Source organism: Megascapheus bottae, chromosome 16, assembly GCF_031878675.1.
Source record: "Megascapheus bottae isolate mThoBot1 chromosome 16, mThoBot2.hap1, whole genome shotgun sequence".
NCBI classification, from domain to species: domain Eukaryota; kingdom Metazoa; phylum Chordata; class Mammalia; order Rodentia; family Geomyidae; genus Megascapheus; species Megascapheus bottae.
In genome coordinates this window covers 16,892,075-16,909,526 of record NC_143524.1, presented here as the reverse complement: position 1 = coordinate 16,909,526, position 17,452 = coordinate 16,892,075, and the positions used below count along the sequence as shown (strand labels likewise).

The 17,452-nt window shown below is 35.2% G+C and overlaps 1 long non-coding RNA gene across 3 annotated transcripts in view; it reads right to left on the bottom strand.

Moving 5' to 3' along the window:
- Positions 1–17,452, bottom strand: part of LOC150052947 (uncharacterized) — a 530,194-nt gene that overhangs the window by 26,311 nt on the left and 486,431 nt on the right. For all 3 annotated transcript variants that reach the window (XR_016538140.1, XR_016538138.1, XR_016538139.1), the window contains 2 exons: positions 15,528–15,665; positions 130–173 (listed from right to left, as the gene is read on the bottom strand). This is a non-coding gene — a long non-coding RNA (uncharacterized LOC150052947). The remainder of the gene's footprint in view (positions 1–129; positions 174–15,527; positions 15,666–17,452) is intronic.

The window sequence follows — 17,452 nt, the reverse complement described above, 5'->3', positions numbered from 1 at the left end:
AGAGAATATCCTTTCCATGGTATCTCACACTGTACTTCCTCTCTTAAACTGGACTGTATAATCATTTATTACTGTACATTGCTGAAAATTCATTCTCAGAAAAAGTAATATATTATTCAGAACATTTACCTTTATTGTTGATATAGCTGATCTAACAAATCTCAGTGTTCTTTCTGCAACACAAGAATAATACTTTATTATTTCATTCATTTATATTAATTAATTTTGACTTGTTATCTTCCCTATTACTATGCCAGCTCTGAACAATACAACTGAGCTAATGCATATTCTTTGAGCTTAATTTCTGTTACTCTTTTCTTAGAATGATGTTGTCTTCTGCTGGCCATGGTTTGCCTGTGGTTTTAGGGACGCTTGATTTTTTGCAGTAGATGCTATGAGTACCAGGAAGCAAAGTAGAGGAGCTTTGATTGTCTCACTCTGAATGTAAATTCCAGGAGAAGAAGTCCATCTCTCCCAGGGTCAAAATAGCATACCACTTAAAAAGAACTGACAGACACTAACAGGTCAACATGCTAGAAATGGAAATAACTGCTTCCTGGAAATAAAACATACATTAGTTTGAAAACTTTGGTGTTTTTACATCTGAGACCTTTGAAAAAATAGACCATGTCATGTACTGATGGTGGCTTTGAGAGATGACATTGAGGGTTGTTTCAGCCTCATGATGTTGTCAAAGTTTTATGGGGAGAATATATCTCCTGCAAAGTGCAAGTCTGTGCTGATAGAGCAAACATCATTCACCGCTTCTTCAATGAACATTTCCTCAGTGTCTTTTCTATTCTGTACTATGCTAAGGTGCACTGGAGCTGAAGATAAATTACACAACATCCTTGCCTCCAAGGAGCCATGTTCTATTGAGTTACTGGCTTTAAAAAAATTATGCCTGCTACGAATGGTTGACCTTATCAATGACACTGAGTCTTTGGGAGGTTTTGGATTTATATATTAGCAAATCAGGGGAAGACTTGAGGTCTTATCTGTCATTTAGGTTGCAATTAGGATCTGGAGAATAAGGCTTCTGTCTTCATGGTCTTGAGAATTTAATGTTTTCATTGACTGGGGAAATAGATTATGTGATAAAAATATACAGGAAAATAATACAGCAAAAAAAAACCTGAAGACGACTTTGGTTTTGCATTTGCTTTTCGATTTTGTTGGTGTTCTCTTTTGCTCATGTTCATATATTAGTGAGCAATGTAGTACAGGTAGTAAATTCAATACCAGATGTCTGTGACACATTGAAGGACAGTTTTAGAGCCATGTTCAGAGACATATGAGGTAAGAGTGGGAATAGGTTGGAGATGGATGGAAAAGCTGAGAACCAAGGAGCTGCCATGTCAGTAGAAGGTAAAATCAAGCTGATCCCCACCCCTCCAAACTTTGAGGTTCCCCTGGGGATTTTGGTTTTGTAGTTTAAATATGTACTGAACTTAAAATTATTAATCAATCTTTTTTTTATTTCTGATACCAATAGTCATCTGTATGATTATCCAACCTCAAACTTATATAAAATGCAGAACCAGAGGAAGGAATTGATGTCCAACCTCTCTCTCATTTTTTTCAGTCTTCCCTCTTTTGTTTCCCATAATTGGGCCTTTATGTTTTCATTATACTTTAATCTTTTATGCCATAAATATTCATATTTGTCTCAGTCCCATGTGATGTTTTGATCCACATGTACACAGAATGTTCAAACTTAGATTAAATGTATCTGTCTCATTCAACATTTATCATTTCCTTGTGGCAAAACCCTTTAAAATACTATAAAATACTATAGACAGCTTACTTTGAAATTGAATGCCAGGACTTCTTTCTCCTATCAAACTATAAATAAATGTCTCTTCACCAGTTTCCATTCCTTCTCAACAGCTCTGGTAACCACTATGCTAAACTTCTCCACATGGGACAGTTATTTAAATACATCTAAGTGAATCCATAAAAAAAACTATCAGAAAGTCCTTCCCAGTGATACACATTTCATTACTGCTTTATTTCTTAGTTCCTTTTTCACTACCAAGCATTTAAAATGTTGTATAGATAATTGTTCATTGTGTTGGTTCTATTTAATGACTATGGGTCCATCATAGACCAAGGAACTCCTCACTAATCCTATAGACTTTAATTTGCTTTTTGCCTGACTTCTTCCCAACACTGAAGTACTGCTCATGTCTCTCCCTTTCAGAAACACCAACATTACTCAATGCTGCATCACTGTTCCACATTCAGGTGCCTTTTCTCTTTTCTATACAAGGATCATACTTTTTGAGGGGGAGTCATAAATAGCATATTTCTTCAGTCTTTACCCTCATACCATTTTTATTTATGTATGTTTATTCTGTTCATGGGAATTATTGCATCCTGACAGTTCTCTTACTACTTGTCAGTGCTTCTCAAAATTTAACCTCTAAATATTGATAGTTTCAAAGCTATAGGAATTACAGTTTTCTGCCTACAAACTAAGAAATGAACAGGTGATAAATTACAAATTTTTGTATCTTAAATTGATGGTGAAAAATCTAAAGAAGACTTGTGTTTATTGATATGTGGATCATGGCGGAAATTAAAAGTTAGTGGTTCACATAGTTTCATTGGGAATATCTATGCTCATTCGTTTATGTATCATTGATGACAGCTTACTTCTATGACTGTCATTTGTTCTGACAAAGGCAGAACCAAACAGTTTTTACAGAAACTGGTACAAATTTGATAGGGAAGGGGGGAAAACCAAGATGGGTGGGGGTTGGGAGGGGAGGGTAATGGGTACCAAGACATGTGAAAGGGTATCAATGTATGTGAATTAATGCACCTTCTATCTGGCAAATATCATGTAACCCTTTTACTAATTACAATAAAAAAAGAAAAAATATTTACTATCTGACCTTAAACCAATACAAACAAACAAACAAACAAACTACTGGACAATGCATAAAACAAGGCACTACTCATTTCTGCCAAAATATATAATTTGCAGTACTGTTTGGTTAGCGAATAACATTCAATGATTTTCAGTGATATATACAACCATGAACTTCAAGGCTAATTATTTGGGGGATGATTCCTAATTTGGAATTATTCACTTAGCTCTAAGGGAGCACCTACAATCTAGAGGAGATAGAATACTGAGAGACATAAAACTCATCCACATTTACAGGCCTTTGGATAGTAAAGTGTTTATGGCGACATTTATTTCTATTCTTGCTGCTAGCAAGAGCTAGAGAAAACAATATGTTAGGTTTGTATCACCTGTTCTGGTTGAGATAAACCTTGCCATAAGAATTGGGTCTTTCCATTTTGTAGGTGTGTGCCCCTTGGGAGTTTACAGTACATTTTGTAGCATGTGTTATCATTTTTATTCATTTTTAAAAGTTTTTTTGCAGTCCTTGGGTTTAAACTTAGAATCTTGTGCCTGTTAAGTAGGCTCTTAGAGCTGAGCCATTACCTATGGCCCTTCAGTAATCTTTAAAAATGAAATATTAACAGAATAGTATCATAGTTTTGGTGGATTGAAAGTATGGGGATCATTTATTACAGTTCCAATGATATAGCACAAACTTGTGATTAGCTGATTCACCTTGGGACAGGCACTTAGTTTCCTTATGTGATAAATGAGGAGATTAGGCTAAATGCAGTCTCACAGATAATGTCAACTATCCTATTGTTGAAAATGCTGAAACTGGCTATGGATGTATTTCTAAAATAAGAGTATGGTCCTCGATTTCTTGCTAACAATGACAGAATGACCAAATTTTACAGTATTTGATATGCTGTGGAATTACTGATTGGCATGCAGAAGAAAATAATTTTTGTATGCAAAGACAAATTAAGTTTTCATGAACAACCCAGGCCAGGGAAATTCTTCGACTTTTCTGTGCAAAATGAAGAATCACTTATAAGTCGGATGCACTGATTTCAGGTAAATTAGCATAGCCCTGTTTTCATTAACGGTAGCATGGTTTCACATTGAAAGAACTATTACTGGGATTATCACAAAGATTTGCATGTAAACCTCTGTCTTTGGTGATGGAAAATGTTCTTAAAGATGAAAGTATATTGTCTCAGCCATTTAGGGAACTTGGCAATTTTATTAAGTTTTTTACATATTGCTAGTGAGGTCCACAAAAATGTTCATTGTATATATTCTTTCTGTACAACACATAAGAACATTTACAAGGGGAGGGAAGTAGGAGAGAGCTACTCATTTTTAGAATGCTGCTAACACTTTGGAGGTGGAGAAAGGTAAATGGGGAAATGTAATACTTGTGAGCAAGCCTTGCAGGAGCCACAGTGATTAGGCAATAACTCTCCATGAGAATCTCACTCTAACTTTAAACACTAGTGTGAGCCAATTACTTTTTCCCATGGTAGTTTTCAGGTAGAATGAATCTCTATACCACAATTATCCTGCAAAAGAGAGCAATTTTACTCACAATATTGTTGCATTCTCACCCATAATACTCAAAATGACACTGAATTTAGAGAATTTGTTTCACAGTTACAATTTATAACACTTTAAAAACTTCATAAGATAGTGATCACCCTGACAAAAAAAATAATTTAAAAAAACCAGAAGCTTATGCCTTGTAATACACGTGTCACTGTGTTCTTTATTGCATTTTTGTGCTGTCTCTTACATGTATGATATAACTAAATAAGATGTGGTTCAGAATATACAAAATACACAACTAGAAAATTACACATACACTCTCTTATTCTAAAAATCACAGTTACAGAATAATATTAACAAAACTGACATGTGTTTGGCATGTGTAAAACCTACTGCAAAGTTTAGAATGAACTATTCACCGCAATTAATATTCACAAATGGAAGACCAAGCCTCAAAGCCGGTGCACAAAGACAAATCCAAGAGACTAGAATTTCCAAATTATCAGCAAAAATCATAAGTGGAAATTTGGTTCACGGGATAGAGTGTGAACTAGAGTATGAGGATCAGGGTTCAAACACCAGTACTGTAAAGAATGACATTTTCTTTTTCTTCTTTATTTTTTTGCCAGTCCTGGGGCTTGAACTCAGGGCCTGGGCGCTGTCTCTTTTGCTCAAGGCTCTACCACCTGAGCCACAGCACCACTTCTGGATTTTTCTGTTTTTATGGTACTGAGGAATTGAACCCAGGGCTTCATGCATACTAGACAAACATTCTAACACTAAGTCATATTCCTTGCCCATCACAGGATTTTGTTGGTCAAGTTTTTTCTAGAATGGTCTTCATCTTACTTTCTGTCATTGTTTGATTCTGATAGGTAGAAAAGATGATAGAGCCAGGCACATTGGCTCATGCCTGTAATCCTAGCTATTCAGGAGACTGAGATCTGAGGATCAAGGTTTAAAGCCACCCACAGCACAAAAGGACCTGTGACTTTTATCTCTAATTAAACTCCAGGAAACAAACAAACAAACAAACAGGAAGTGGTGGATGGCTCAAATGTAGGGCAGTAGCCTTGAGCTGAAGAGCTCAGAGACAATGCCCAGACCCAGGAGTAGGATGCAGCCTTGAGCTAAAGAGCTTAGGGACAGCATCCAGGACAAGTTCAAGCCCCATGATCCACAAAAAAAAAGAAAAGAAAAGAAAAGATGATAGAGATGGTTTCCATGTAAACATAAGAATCAGGTATAATTAAAGTCAAAAGAGGAAAAATAATATCTCACATACATACATATATGCAAAATGTATACACATGTATATTATTTAACAGAGTATGTGTATATATTTTGTTCATTTAAATATTGATTTATATTGGATTTATTCCAAGTTCCTATATGAGAGTGTAAGTCTTGTCTATTGCTGCTTATATTTAAATGCATACCATCTGTTCTGTGACTCCTAGAATGAAATTAAAAAAAGAAAACATAATATAAGTAGTGATTGTTGTCCTTAATGTACTATGTTGTCTCTCATCTCCTTTGCTGTCCCTTGGGTATCTCATATTGTTATAGTATCTTACTTTGTTATCTGATATATTGAATTTATTTGTATTTGGTTATTTGAAATTTGATAGGGAAGGGGGGAAAACCATGACGGGTGGGGGGGTGTGTGGGGGGAGGGTAATGAGTACCAAGACTTGTGAAAGGGTATCAATGTATGTGAATTAATGCACCTTCTATCTGGCAAATATCATGTAACCCTTTTACTAATTACAATAAAAAAAGAAATTAAATAAAGAAAAACATGATATAAGTAGTGGCAAGATGAACAGAATGTAAGTTTACTGTATAAGAATAACCACTTGGGAAATAACAATTAAAAATAAAATTTCAAAGCATCAAAATGATAGTGCCTAATAATATTTATTAATAGAAATACAGGGCTGGGAGTTTGGCCTAGTGGTTAAAGTGCTTGCCTAGCATGCACGAAGACCCAGGTTCGATTCCTTGGTACCACATATACAGAAAAAAGCCGGAAGTGGTGCTGAGGCTCAAGTGGTAGAGCTCTAGCCTTGAGAAAGTCCAAGGACAGTGCTCAGGCTCTGAGCTCAAGCCCAGGACTGGCAAAAAAAAAAAAAAGAAATATAAAAAATTCACACGAAGAGATTAGAAAAGGCAGACATTTTCCCAAATACACACCAATGTTAAAAGAACATGTTTTGTGAATGTACTACAACATGTATTTTGTTAATTAAAGGTGAATTTTAGATAAAGTGAAGTTAGTCATTTTGGACTTTTCAGTGCATTGACAATGTTATGGAACTCCCACCAGTATTTTCCTCCCGATTCACCTCCCTCACAAGTTGTATAGCTAATTTTCAACTTAGTGTCAATTTTCAACTTAATTCACAGTTGAATTAGTTTTCTTTTTTCCCACTGTTTTTGTGCTTCTTCTTTCCTTCCCTCAATCAGATAAGTTTCATACAGAAACAAGTAAATAAAACACCAATAAAAAGGATAAAAACAGAAACAAAAATGCATAAAAAGTAAAATAAGAAAATCTCTTCTTTCCATTTCTGAGTTCATTTCAAGAAACATCATTTTATATGATCATATGCACATAACCTTTGTGATCCTCTCCTAAGAATATCCTCCTTTATTCTCACTGCGTGAATTTTCAGAATCCTGTTTATCACCTCCAAGTGTATTTTTTGTCTTTTGCTATCCATCAAGTTAACTTGCAGATTTATAGGCACATTCTAATTATTGCAATAAAGGAAACCATACAATCTATGTTTCATTGTATCTGTCTTAGTTCCCTAACCATAAGTTTTCCAAGTCTTTCCAGTTTCTTTATGAATGGGGCAATGCCATTCTTTCTAATGAAATCAGAGAATTCCATTGTGTATACATGCCACATTTTCTCGATCTGTTCATCCACAAAAGGGCATCTCGGTTGATGTCAGAATTTGTCTAAGGTAAACAATACTGCAATGAACATGGCTGCCCTGGTGGCTTTAGTGTAGCCTGGTTTGTGGTCATTTGGACAGAAGCTCAGGAATGAAATTACTGGGTCATAGGAAAGCTCTATGTTTAGTCTTTTGAGTAACCTCCATACTGTTTTCCAGAGTGTTTGAACATGTTTGTATTCCCACTCACTGTATAGTAGCATACCCCCCTTTTTTTGCCAGTGCTGTGGCTAGAACTCAGGGCCTGGCACTGTCCTGCTTTCTCAAGGCTAGCATTCTATCACTTAATCTACAGCACCAGGGGTCCACGCATACTAGGCAAGCACTCTACAATGAGGCCACATTCCTGGCCTACCATTTCCTTTTAACCAGATCCTCATCAGCATCTCTTACTGTTAGTTTTCTTGATAATGGTGATTATAACTGGGGTGAGGTAGAATATCAGTATTGCTTTGATTTGCACTTTTTCTATGGCTAGACATAAGGAACATTTCTTCATGTGTCTATTCACTGTGCTTACATCTTCTTCTGGAAAGTCTGTAAGTCTTTAGCCCATTAATTGGGTGATTGTTTCTTTGAAGATTTATTTGTTTTTAGGGAGGTTTATTTTTTTTCAGATCAAAGTACATTTTAAATATGAGGCCCTTGTTTGATATATAGCTAGTAAAGATCTTCTCTCATTCTGTGTGTTTTCTATTTATCTTTCTAGTTAAGTTTTTGACCTTTCAGAAACGCTTCCGTTTTATCCATTGTTCTTGAAATTTTTGTGCTTGTGGATATTTACTTAGGAACTTTTGACCCACAGCAAGGAGACCTACTGTTTCCCCTACCCTTTCCTGTACTATTTTCAGGATATCTGGTCTTACATTGAGTTCTTTGATCCATTTACATTTGATTCTGGTGCAGAGTGATATATAAGGATCTAACTAGAGTTTTCTGCATGTGAATAGGCAGTTCTGCCAGCATCATTTGCTGAAGAGCCTGTCTTCTTCTATCCTGTGTTTGGGCTCCATTATCAAATAATAGGTATCTATGGGTCTGTTGGTTCATTTCTGGTCTTCTCTTCTCTTTGACTGGTCCTCAGGCTTATTCTTATGCCAGCACCAGGCAGTTTTTATTACTGCCTTTGTAATAGAGTTTGAAGTTTGGTATTGATATTCCTTCAGAGCTGTTATTCCTGCTAAGGATTGTTTTTACTACTCAGGATCTTATATTATTCCAAATGAATTTTTGGATTGCTACCTCTGTAACATTGAAGAATGTGGTTGTATATTTTATATAAAATATTATCTTAATTCTATTTCAACTGATTTAATATATTTTATTTATATAGTCAAATGTTCTGGTTAAGGAAATATGCCAATCAGAAAAGACTCAAGGAAATCAGATAGCCAATTTATAATTAGAAAGCAAAATACTACTATACACTCTTTTCATTCATTTCTCCATCTGCCATATTTTGTTTTAGATGACACATTTGAATGAGAATTGTCCATTCTCTATCATACATGGATATACTAGTCTATCAAGACACCAACATAATGCAATGAAAACAATATAGGTCCAGGAGATGGGCCCTCTAATATTTATCTTTATAAATTATCAGTGTTTAATCTCTGTAACAATAATATATTATCCTTTTCCTAAGTCTATATCTGGTTCTAACATGCTAAGTCAAAAAAGGAAAAATTAAAAAAAAAAAAAAACATTTGGCTCACATCTATAATTCTAGCCACTCTGGAGGTTGAGATCTGAAGATCTCAGTTCCAAGCCAGCTCAGGCATGAAAGCCCAGAGATTATCTCCAATTATTCTGCAAGAAAAATAGGAGGGGAGCTGTAGCTCAGGTGACAGAGCACTAAACTTGAGTAAATAACCCAGATCCTCAGTTCAAGCCCTAGAACTGACAAAACATAGAAATTGATAATACAAAGTAGATATTGGTCAAAAAAGTCATTTGATTATTCTTTGGCTAGAGTTTTATTACTTGTTGACACAAAATTTGTTTTCTGACAAAATGTACATTTACAGTACTACGGTTTCTTCCTCTGTTCTGGATACTCACACAAAATCAATTTAGAAATACATGATGGATGGTAAGTGAATGCCTTAATTTTATATGATGCATTCTATTTGACAAAGCAGGAAGGAATCAAGAAGATGAACAGATTTGGGGACAATAAAAGATGTGATATTAATAAAGGATCTGATATCCATTTCCTTGCAGGATACATTTAGAGAACAAGGGCTAGTTAATATAAAAATGAGAAAATACCAAGGAAGAGTATACAGCCAAATTAATGTCAAATGGAATACAGGTGTGTTAGTCATTTGATTTGACTTGTTTTGAGTATATAAAATTGATGGGGTGAGTTAATCTCAAAATCTTGCTCCTGGAGAGCATTATGGCAGTGGCATTTAGAGCCATTTCTTGGAACTGACTCTCATACATAGTGCTTATGACAGGCTATACAGTATAAGAACACTCAAATCAGAGAGCTAGCAAACTAGCTAATAAAAAATTGATAATTGTACTTTATAAGGAAAGCACCTGGGCATAGAGCCTGACTTTCACTTCCAGATCTCATAGAGTGAAAGGAGCCATGCAAAGGAAAAGGGGCAGTGGAAAACAACAAGGAAGAGACCAATGTAACTCTGCAATATGTATGCTTATATAAAATACAGAAATGTATTCACAGTAAGATCAAGCATTGATTTATTTTAATGAATTCATTAGAAAATTTTCCAGAGCTTCACTTTTGTATAGCTCTATACACCATGATCTTAATTGTTTGATAGCATAATTATATGATGAATCTTTCTAAGAAACTTTAGGATTTTTTTTCCAATGTCGAAAACTGTAACTTACAGATACCAAAACTAAATTATATGACATTTAGCCAAGCATTGTAAACACTTTTGTTCTTTGCTCTATCTTCAAGCATTCCTACTTACGAACTATGTCTGTTCACCCTTTCCCCTTTATTGTACCTCATTATCCTTATCTAAGGTGCAACTGGTCCCCTCTGTACCAGTCAAGGAAGAGCGTTCGTTTACTTAGCTTAAACCCAAATGAAGCTAAATTCACAGTAAATGAAGTCAAGGCTTAGCAAAACAGAGATTGCTGTAATCACAAAAGAGAAATGGCAGGCTTTCTGCTCTGTGATTAACAAAACCATCACTTAAGGTTTACAGTGAAATACAAAAGTGCCATTTACAATTTGAAACAAAAGAGCCATTAGTCTTCTACCCTCACTATTGCATTATTGATTTACAAACCTTTGGTTACATTTAATTTCCACCCAAAAGCTTGAATGCCTATACCATTTTTAGTCTCTCCTTAAAATGGACATTGCTGAATTCTTTTCCTAACAGCAGCCTGCAACAGACAGGCTTTTTTGTCAGCTTATCAACTTGCTTCATTAAAGATAGATAACATTCATTTTCCTTAATTATGTTTTTGGCATTTATTCTTTCAGGCACCTTTCACCACACTGCAGTACCATTTTGTCAGGTTCCTGGTTTTAAAATTTAGTTGCCGGGAATTGCAGGGAACATATACTACAGACCTTGATGTAGCTTTTACTATGTCACCACGTTTATTCTAGCTTCCGTTTTGATGTTTTCCCAAGACATTGCAAATATTGTGACATCAAATCATGGTCCACATCTGGGGAGCCATAGCATATTATCACTTGGGCCAGGTCTCCTATAAATTCTTTCGTATATACTTTTGTCCTAATGCCATACATGTATATATTTCGTTTTCTCTCATTTACTATTTTAGGACCAATTTTTAGACAACAACACAGCAATTAGTTAGAAGCAGCATGTAATGTTCAGTCACAAATAGGAACACTGATTAATTACAAACTAATACTATTAATAATGGATTATGTGCCCTGTCATAAAAAGGTAAATATAAGAATGTGTATATATGTAAGTATTTTCAAGGTATTAAAAAAAACCATACAGAAATCTTATCTGTCTAAATATATTCCTTAATTCTTATAAGTTTTAAATTAGTTACCCTTGTAAAGAAATATTAGTCTGAGTTACAACTGGTTTGGAATTTTTGTGAGAATCTTATCTCCAATGAACCATTAGCAAACCAGAATTGGCCCTGTGACTCAAAGTGGTAGAGGACTAGCCTTAATCTGAAAAGCTCAGGGACAGCACACAGTCCCAGAATTCAAGCGCTGTGACAAAAGAAAACAAAGAAAGAAGGAAAGAGAGAAAGAGAGATAGGAAGGAGGGAAGGAAAGAAGGAAGGAAGAGAGGAAGGGAGAGAGGGAGGGAGGGAGGGAGGGAGGGAGGGAGAGAGGGAGGGAGGGAGGGAGGGAAGGAGAGAGGGAAATAGAAAGGAGGAAAGGAAGGGTGGAGGAGAAGGAGGGAGGGAAGGAGGGAGGGAGGGAGGGAGGAAGGAAGGAAGGAAGGAGGGAAGGAAGGAAGGAGGGAGGGAGGGAGGGAGGGAGGGAGGGAGGGAGGGAGGAAGGAAGGAAGGAAGGGAGGGAGGGAGGGAGGGAGGGAGGGAAGGAGGGAGGGAGGGAGGAAAAAAGAAAGAATGAAAGTTAGGGACAGCAAAAGAGATGAGAGATAATATAGTATATAAGGACAACAATCACTCATTATATGGCTTTTGTTTCTATATCCTAGAGGTCCTTTCATTTAGCGTCATACTGTATGACCTCATGTATCTAGGTTTTGCTCTATTGCAAATCTCTGCTAGGAGAGCCCAAGGATTCTACTGATTATGACAGCCTAAGTTCCTTTGAGTCTGGCTTACTTCACGTAATATGATTTTTTCTAAGTCTTTCTATTTCCTAACAAATGGGGTGATGTCATTCTTTCTGACAGCAGCATCTCATATTGTTACAGTATCCCACTTTGTTATCTGATATACTGGATATATTTGTATTTGGTTATTTGAAATTGGATAGGGAAGGGGGGAAAACAAGATGAGGGGTGGAGGAGGGAGGGAGGGAAATGGGGACCAAGACATGAGAAAGGGTATCAATGCATGTGAAGTAATGCACCTTCTATCTGGTAAATATAATGTAACCCTTCTATTAATTACAATAAAATATATGGAAAATTTTCTATTATATACTTGTCTATTAAATCTTCATCAATATTTTATTAAAAAAAGAAATTTAGGAAGGAAGGGAGGAAGAAAGAAAGGAAAGAAGGAGGGAGGAAAGAAGGAAAGAAGAAAAAAACAATATAAACATGATGTGAATATCATATCTGATAAGAAAGAAATTAGGTGAACCACAATAATCTAAACTCATAAATAATGAATGTAAGTGTTCAAATAAGGAAAATAGTCTTTGCCTATCTTCAAATATTCCAGGTTTACATAATATATATTCCTGATTCAGACCTAAAATTCAGCTGAGGGATGAATCTAGAAACACTTTGTAAACAAACAAACACCATATTCTTAAAAAGTGTCTTCTTTAAGCCAGACTCAAAGGTAAATAGGCTCAATGATTTCCCTCATTTGTCTTTATCAGTACAAACCTTGGGATCTCCTAGCAGAGATTTACAATAGAACAAATCCTAGATACATAAGGCCATATAGGATGATGCTAAATGAAAGGACCTCCAGGATATAAAAACAAAAGCCATATAACAAGTGATCATTGTCCTTAATGTACTATATTATCTCTCATCTCTTTTGCTGTCCCTTGGTTATCTCATTTTCTTATAGTATTTCACCTTGTTATCTGATATATTATATAAATGCATATTTGGTTATTTGAATTAGGATAGGGAAGGGGGGAAAATAAGAGGAGGAGTGTGGGATCAGGGGAGGGAAATGAGGACCAAGACATGAGAAAGGGTATCAATGTTTGTGAAGTAATGAACCTTCCATCTGGTGAATATAATGTAACCCTTCTGTTAAGTACAATAAAAAATATATGAAAAAAGTGTCTTTTAAAAAAAATACACTCCTTACCTGACTTGTGTAACTATAACCCTTCTGTATATCACCTTTATAATAAAATCTAAATTAAAATAGTGTCTTACAATCAAGTTTCTGCTTAAAGAACATTTATTTGACAAATTCATTTTTTTAAAAAACTGGTTCATAATTTTATAACAGTGGATTTATTAAAAACAAGAAAAATTGATCAAAAATTTCATCAGTTAAACATAATCCATGTATAATCAAGAAGCATTAATCCTATACACTATAATAATTTGTCATTTCCTATTTTAAGTCCCTACCTAGCTCTAGCTCTAGCTCCTTCTACAATCTTAACCTTTGAGCCTCCTTGGGAACAAAGCAATTGTAAACCCGTTTAAGTCTCATCGAAGGTCTCCAAGCCGCTGCTAAGTGGTCACTAAGCAACTATCCTTAGAGAAGATTGAAGAACTGAACTCTTTCATAAAATGGGTCCAGGGATCCAAACAAACACATGCCTCCTGTAATAAGACCTTGCCCTACTTCCCTTGTCAAATTGCTCTGTTCTCACCTCTAGTAAAGGGTAAGGAAACAACTTGGAAAGGCAAAGGCAAAACTGTCAATACATTGAGGTGATTAAATGACTTAGTTCTCATCAATTGCATTATAATAGTAGTGATACTCATAACAACTTCAACAGCATTTTAAGTGGTTTTCATGTCATAACTGACCAATGGCTAACAACTATGTTAACTAACCACTTTACTGTTCCTTCCTTCTGATTTTCAATTTTGGAGATTATTTTAAATGAATGAATTCATTAAAACATTTCTGTCTATAATGCAGTCTAGTACATGTGACAATAAAAGTGGATACCCCTGGACAGTGTTTAAATAGATTAAAAGGGAATAAAATGGTATATAATTTTTTAGAAATTGATAAATCAGGAGAAATTAAAACATTGTGGAAGGGAGAAAGAGGGCAGGAATCGCAAGGAAAAGGCGCATGGAATTGGAAGCCTGTCTCAAATGGTAGAATGCCAGGCTTAAGCAAAAGAAGCCAATTGAGGGCACAAAGACTTAAGGTGAAGTCCCATTATCTCATCCCATCCCATTCCCCCAAAAGAAAAGCAGTTTCACATTTTAGGGTTTGTTGATTTCTTAAGTTGGATTTTTTTTAAAGCTGGCTGATAAAAAAAAACTTTTGAAAAAAAATCTGGAAATAAAGAGCTGCTCATGAATCCCAGTGATAATGTGCGTATTTATATAATCTATGTTGTGATGCAAATTAGCACATTTCTGTCTGGATAAGATAAGAGATCATACCCTGCAATATATATCTGTGATTGCAGGCTGAGCTCTGCTAGTGACAGTGGAGATTTATGAGTAATAACAAATACTATGTGTGAATATCAAGCCCATTAGTTTCCTGTAGGTAGGGGATGCCCTTCAACTTTTGAACACCTAGATGCACAGTATACAAAAAACTTTGGTTAGATGCCTACTGAAATTAATTAAAGACCGGTAATTACATTGTATTGCTGTTTCTACACTGTCATTCCTTGGTGACAGTTTACTAGAGAAATCCACAAACTTCATTTATTCCCTTTTGAAATAGGCTATTTAAAACATTTTCTTCTTACTGTACAGTTTTACACATGTATTTGCACACTGGGCACAGGTGTCATCAAGCAATTTTCACCAGAAATCGTAAGTTCACTGGAGAGAGAACACTTGTTAGGGATTCCCAGGCAGATCCCCAATTATGTCCAAAATACAGTAGCTAGTGAAGCAGGGAGGAAAATGCTCCATCTTCTCAAAAGGTATAACAGTAAAAAAAATATTTTTGTAATTGTATTTTATTGTCGTGGTGATATATAGAGGGTTTACAATAACATTTGTTAGGTAGTAGGTAAATTGCTTCTTAAACATTGATAGAAACAGCATTTCAAATTCTGCTCGGGTCCCTGTCATTTATTGCCAAACTATTACCATTTATTACACAATCATTTACCAAGTTCTGTCTAACAGAACAGGGCTCAGGTTGTTGAAAATGAAATACTCCTTACCTATCAGCTCTTTATCTACTGTATCTTGTTGCAAGTTTACCCTGATTTCCATAAATTTTGGTGCTATCACTCAAGGAAATGATATCATTTTTACACAGAAATGTGAAGACCTACAAAAGGGAAAAGGTTAGACTGTGCTGAAGAAATTTATTCGTAAGTGGAAAGCTGGTCAATTTACCTTTTGTCTACGAAGCATGCTTCAATTTCCTGAAGTCCATTTGTGAATTCATTGAGCTCCAGATGTGGAGGTTAAAAAGGACATGAAATAGCCTCATGAAAACAGGTGCTTCCTCGTGCCAGCTGCCTCCTCTTCCTTCTAAGATAGAGATTGAACCAGGCTCAGTCAAGTGTCTTTGATATTAACCTGGCAACTTCCTTGTTTCCTATAACCCTGGGGTGGAATGTAGGCCATTACTTTTGTTCTATCTGGTATATAAGCCATAGCTTTCTTCCTTATCTAAATTGCTTTTGAACTTAAACCAAAAACGGTACATTTTTTCTCCAACAAGCAGTTCTAAAGCACTGAACATTTTTAAGATTTATATTTTTGTAAGTACAAAAAAGGAACATTGGGCAACACATGGCAAATTATTACTTTTTTTTTCCCAATGTTTGGTCAAAGGTGTCATGGACCCAATTTCTACTTTAGGATCTATTGACTAAAGTAGAAAATATGACATTTCATCATTTTTCTCATGTTGAGTAATTAAAGATTATAATGAATGATACCTCATCAATGCTCTAAAAGAAAGACATATAAGGCTTTTCCTTATTATTGAGTTTGTTTTTTTAATACTTTTATTGTGATTAATAGTAGGGTTACATTATATTCACCAGATAGAAGGTGCATGACTTCACAAACGTTGATACCCTTTCTCATGACATGGTCCCCATTTCCCTCCCACCGTCCCCCACTTATCTTGATTTCCCCCCTTCCCTATCCAATTTCAAATAACCAATTAAGCACACATAAAATATATCAGATAACAAGGTGAAATATTGTAACAATATGAGATAACCAAGGGATGGCAAAAGAGATGAGAGATAACATTAAGGACAACAGTCACTCATTAGATGGCTTTTGTGAGTTTGTTTTATAATTGCATTAGATTAAAATAAGCAGATAAGTCAGTTGGTGGAAAATGCTAATGACAAAAATAATTAAGATAATTTTCAAAAACACTCATGTTAATGATGCATTTGTTTAAAAATAGGTGTGTCTCCAAAAAACTATGTAGAAGCTTCCTATTCATCATTGAGAAAACTATAAAATCTTTGTTAATATAAAAATGGACCATAAAGTTTAAAATGTAGTGTTTGGGGAAATGGACTAAAGTCTATATAGAATATTCAAATCTAGTAATTATGTAGTAATATCATTTTAATTATAGCCACAAAATGACCCTAATGTAACAAGTTACAATTTGAAAAATTGACCATGCTTCCACAGTTTTAGTGCTCAGAACAAATCAAACAAATTGGCTAACCTTAAGATTACCCTTATTTCAAGGAAATATGTTAACTGAGGAAAGGAGAATTGATCAATGTTTTACTTTGGGAAGTGAGAACAGCTGTTTGAACAAAGTCTTAACCAAAATGGCAGATTCTTAAAAGCCTATTTATTTGCCACCCGTGTCACTCGCGCCTGTAATTCTAGCTATTCAGGAAGCTAAGATCTGAGGATCAGAGTTCAAATTCAGCCTGGGTAGGAAAGCCTATGAGATTCTAAAACTGCCAAAAAGCTATAAGTACATCTATGACCAAGTCACAGAGTGCTAGCCTTGAGCAAAAGAAGTCCAGGGACACCATTAGGCTCTGAGTTCAAACTAGGTCTGGCACAAAACAAAAATAAAAACCAAAAACAACAAACAAATAAATAAGTAAATAAATGCCTATTTACATAATTGGTATTGAAAATATTTTGGGTTCATAATGAAAATTCTTTTCTCAGCATATTTATGAAATTTTTATGGTGTCCATTAGGAATACTTTTTCTTAAATATACATAAAAATAATTTTACTGGCCCATATTTTAAACTGTAAATGGCATATATGGATGGCCAGGCTTTGTTTTCTAAGTGCTAATGAGATTCCTAGCATGAA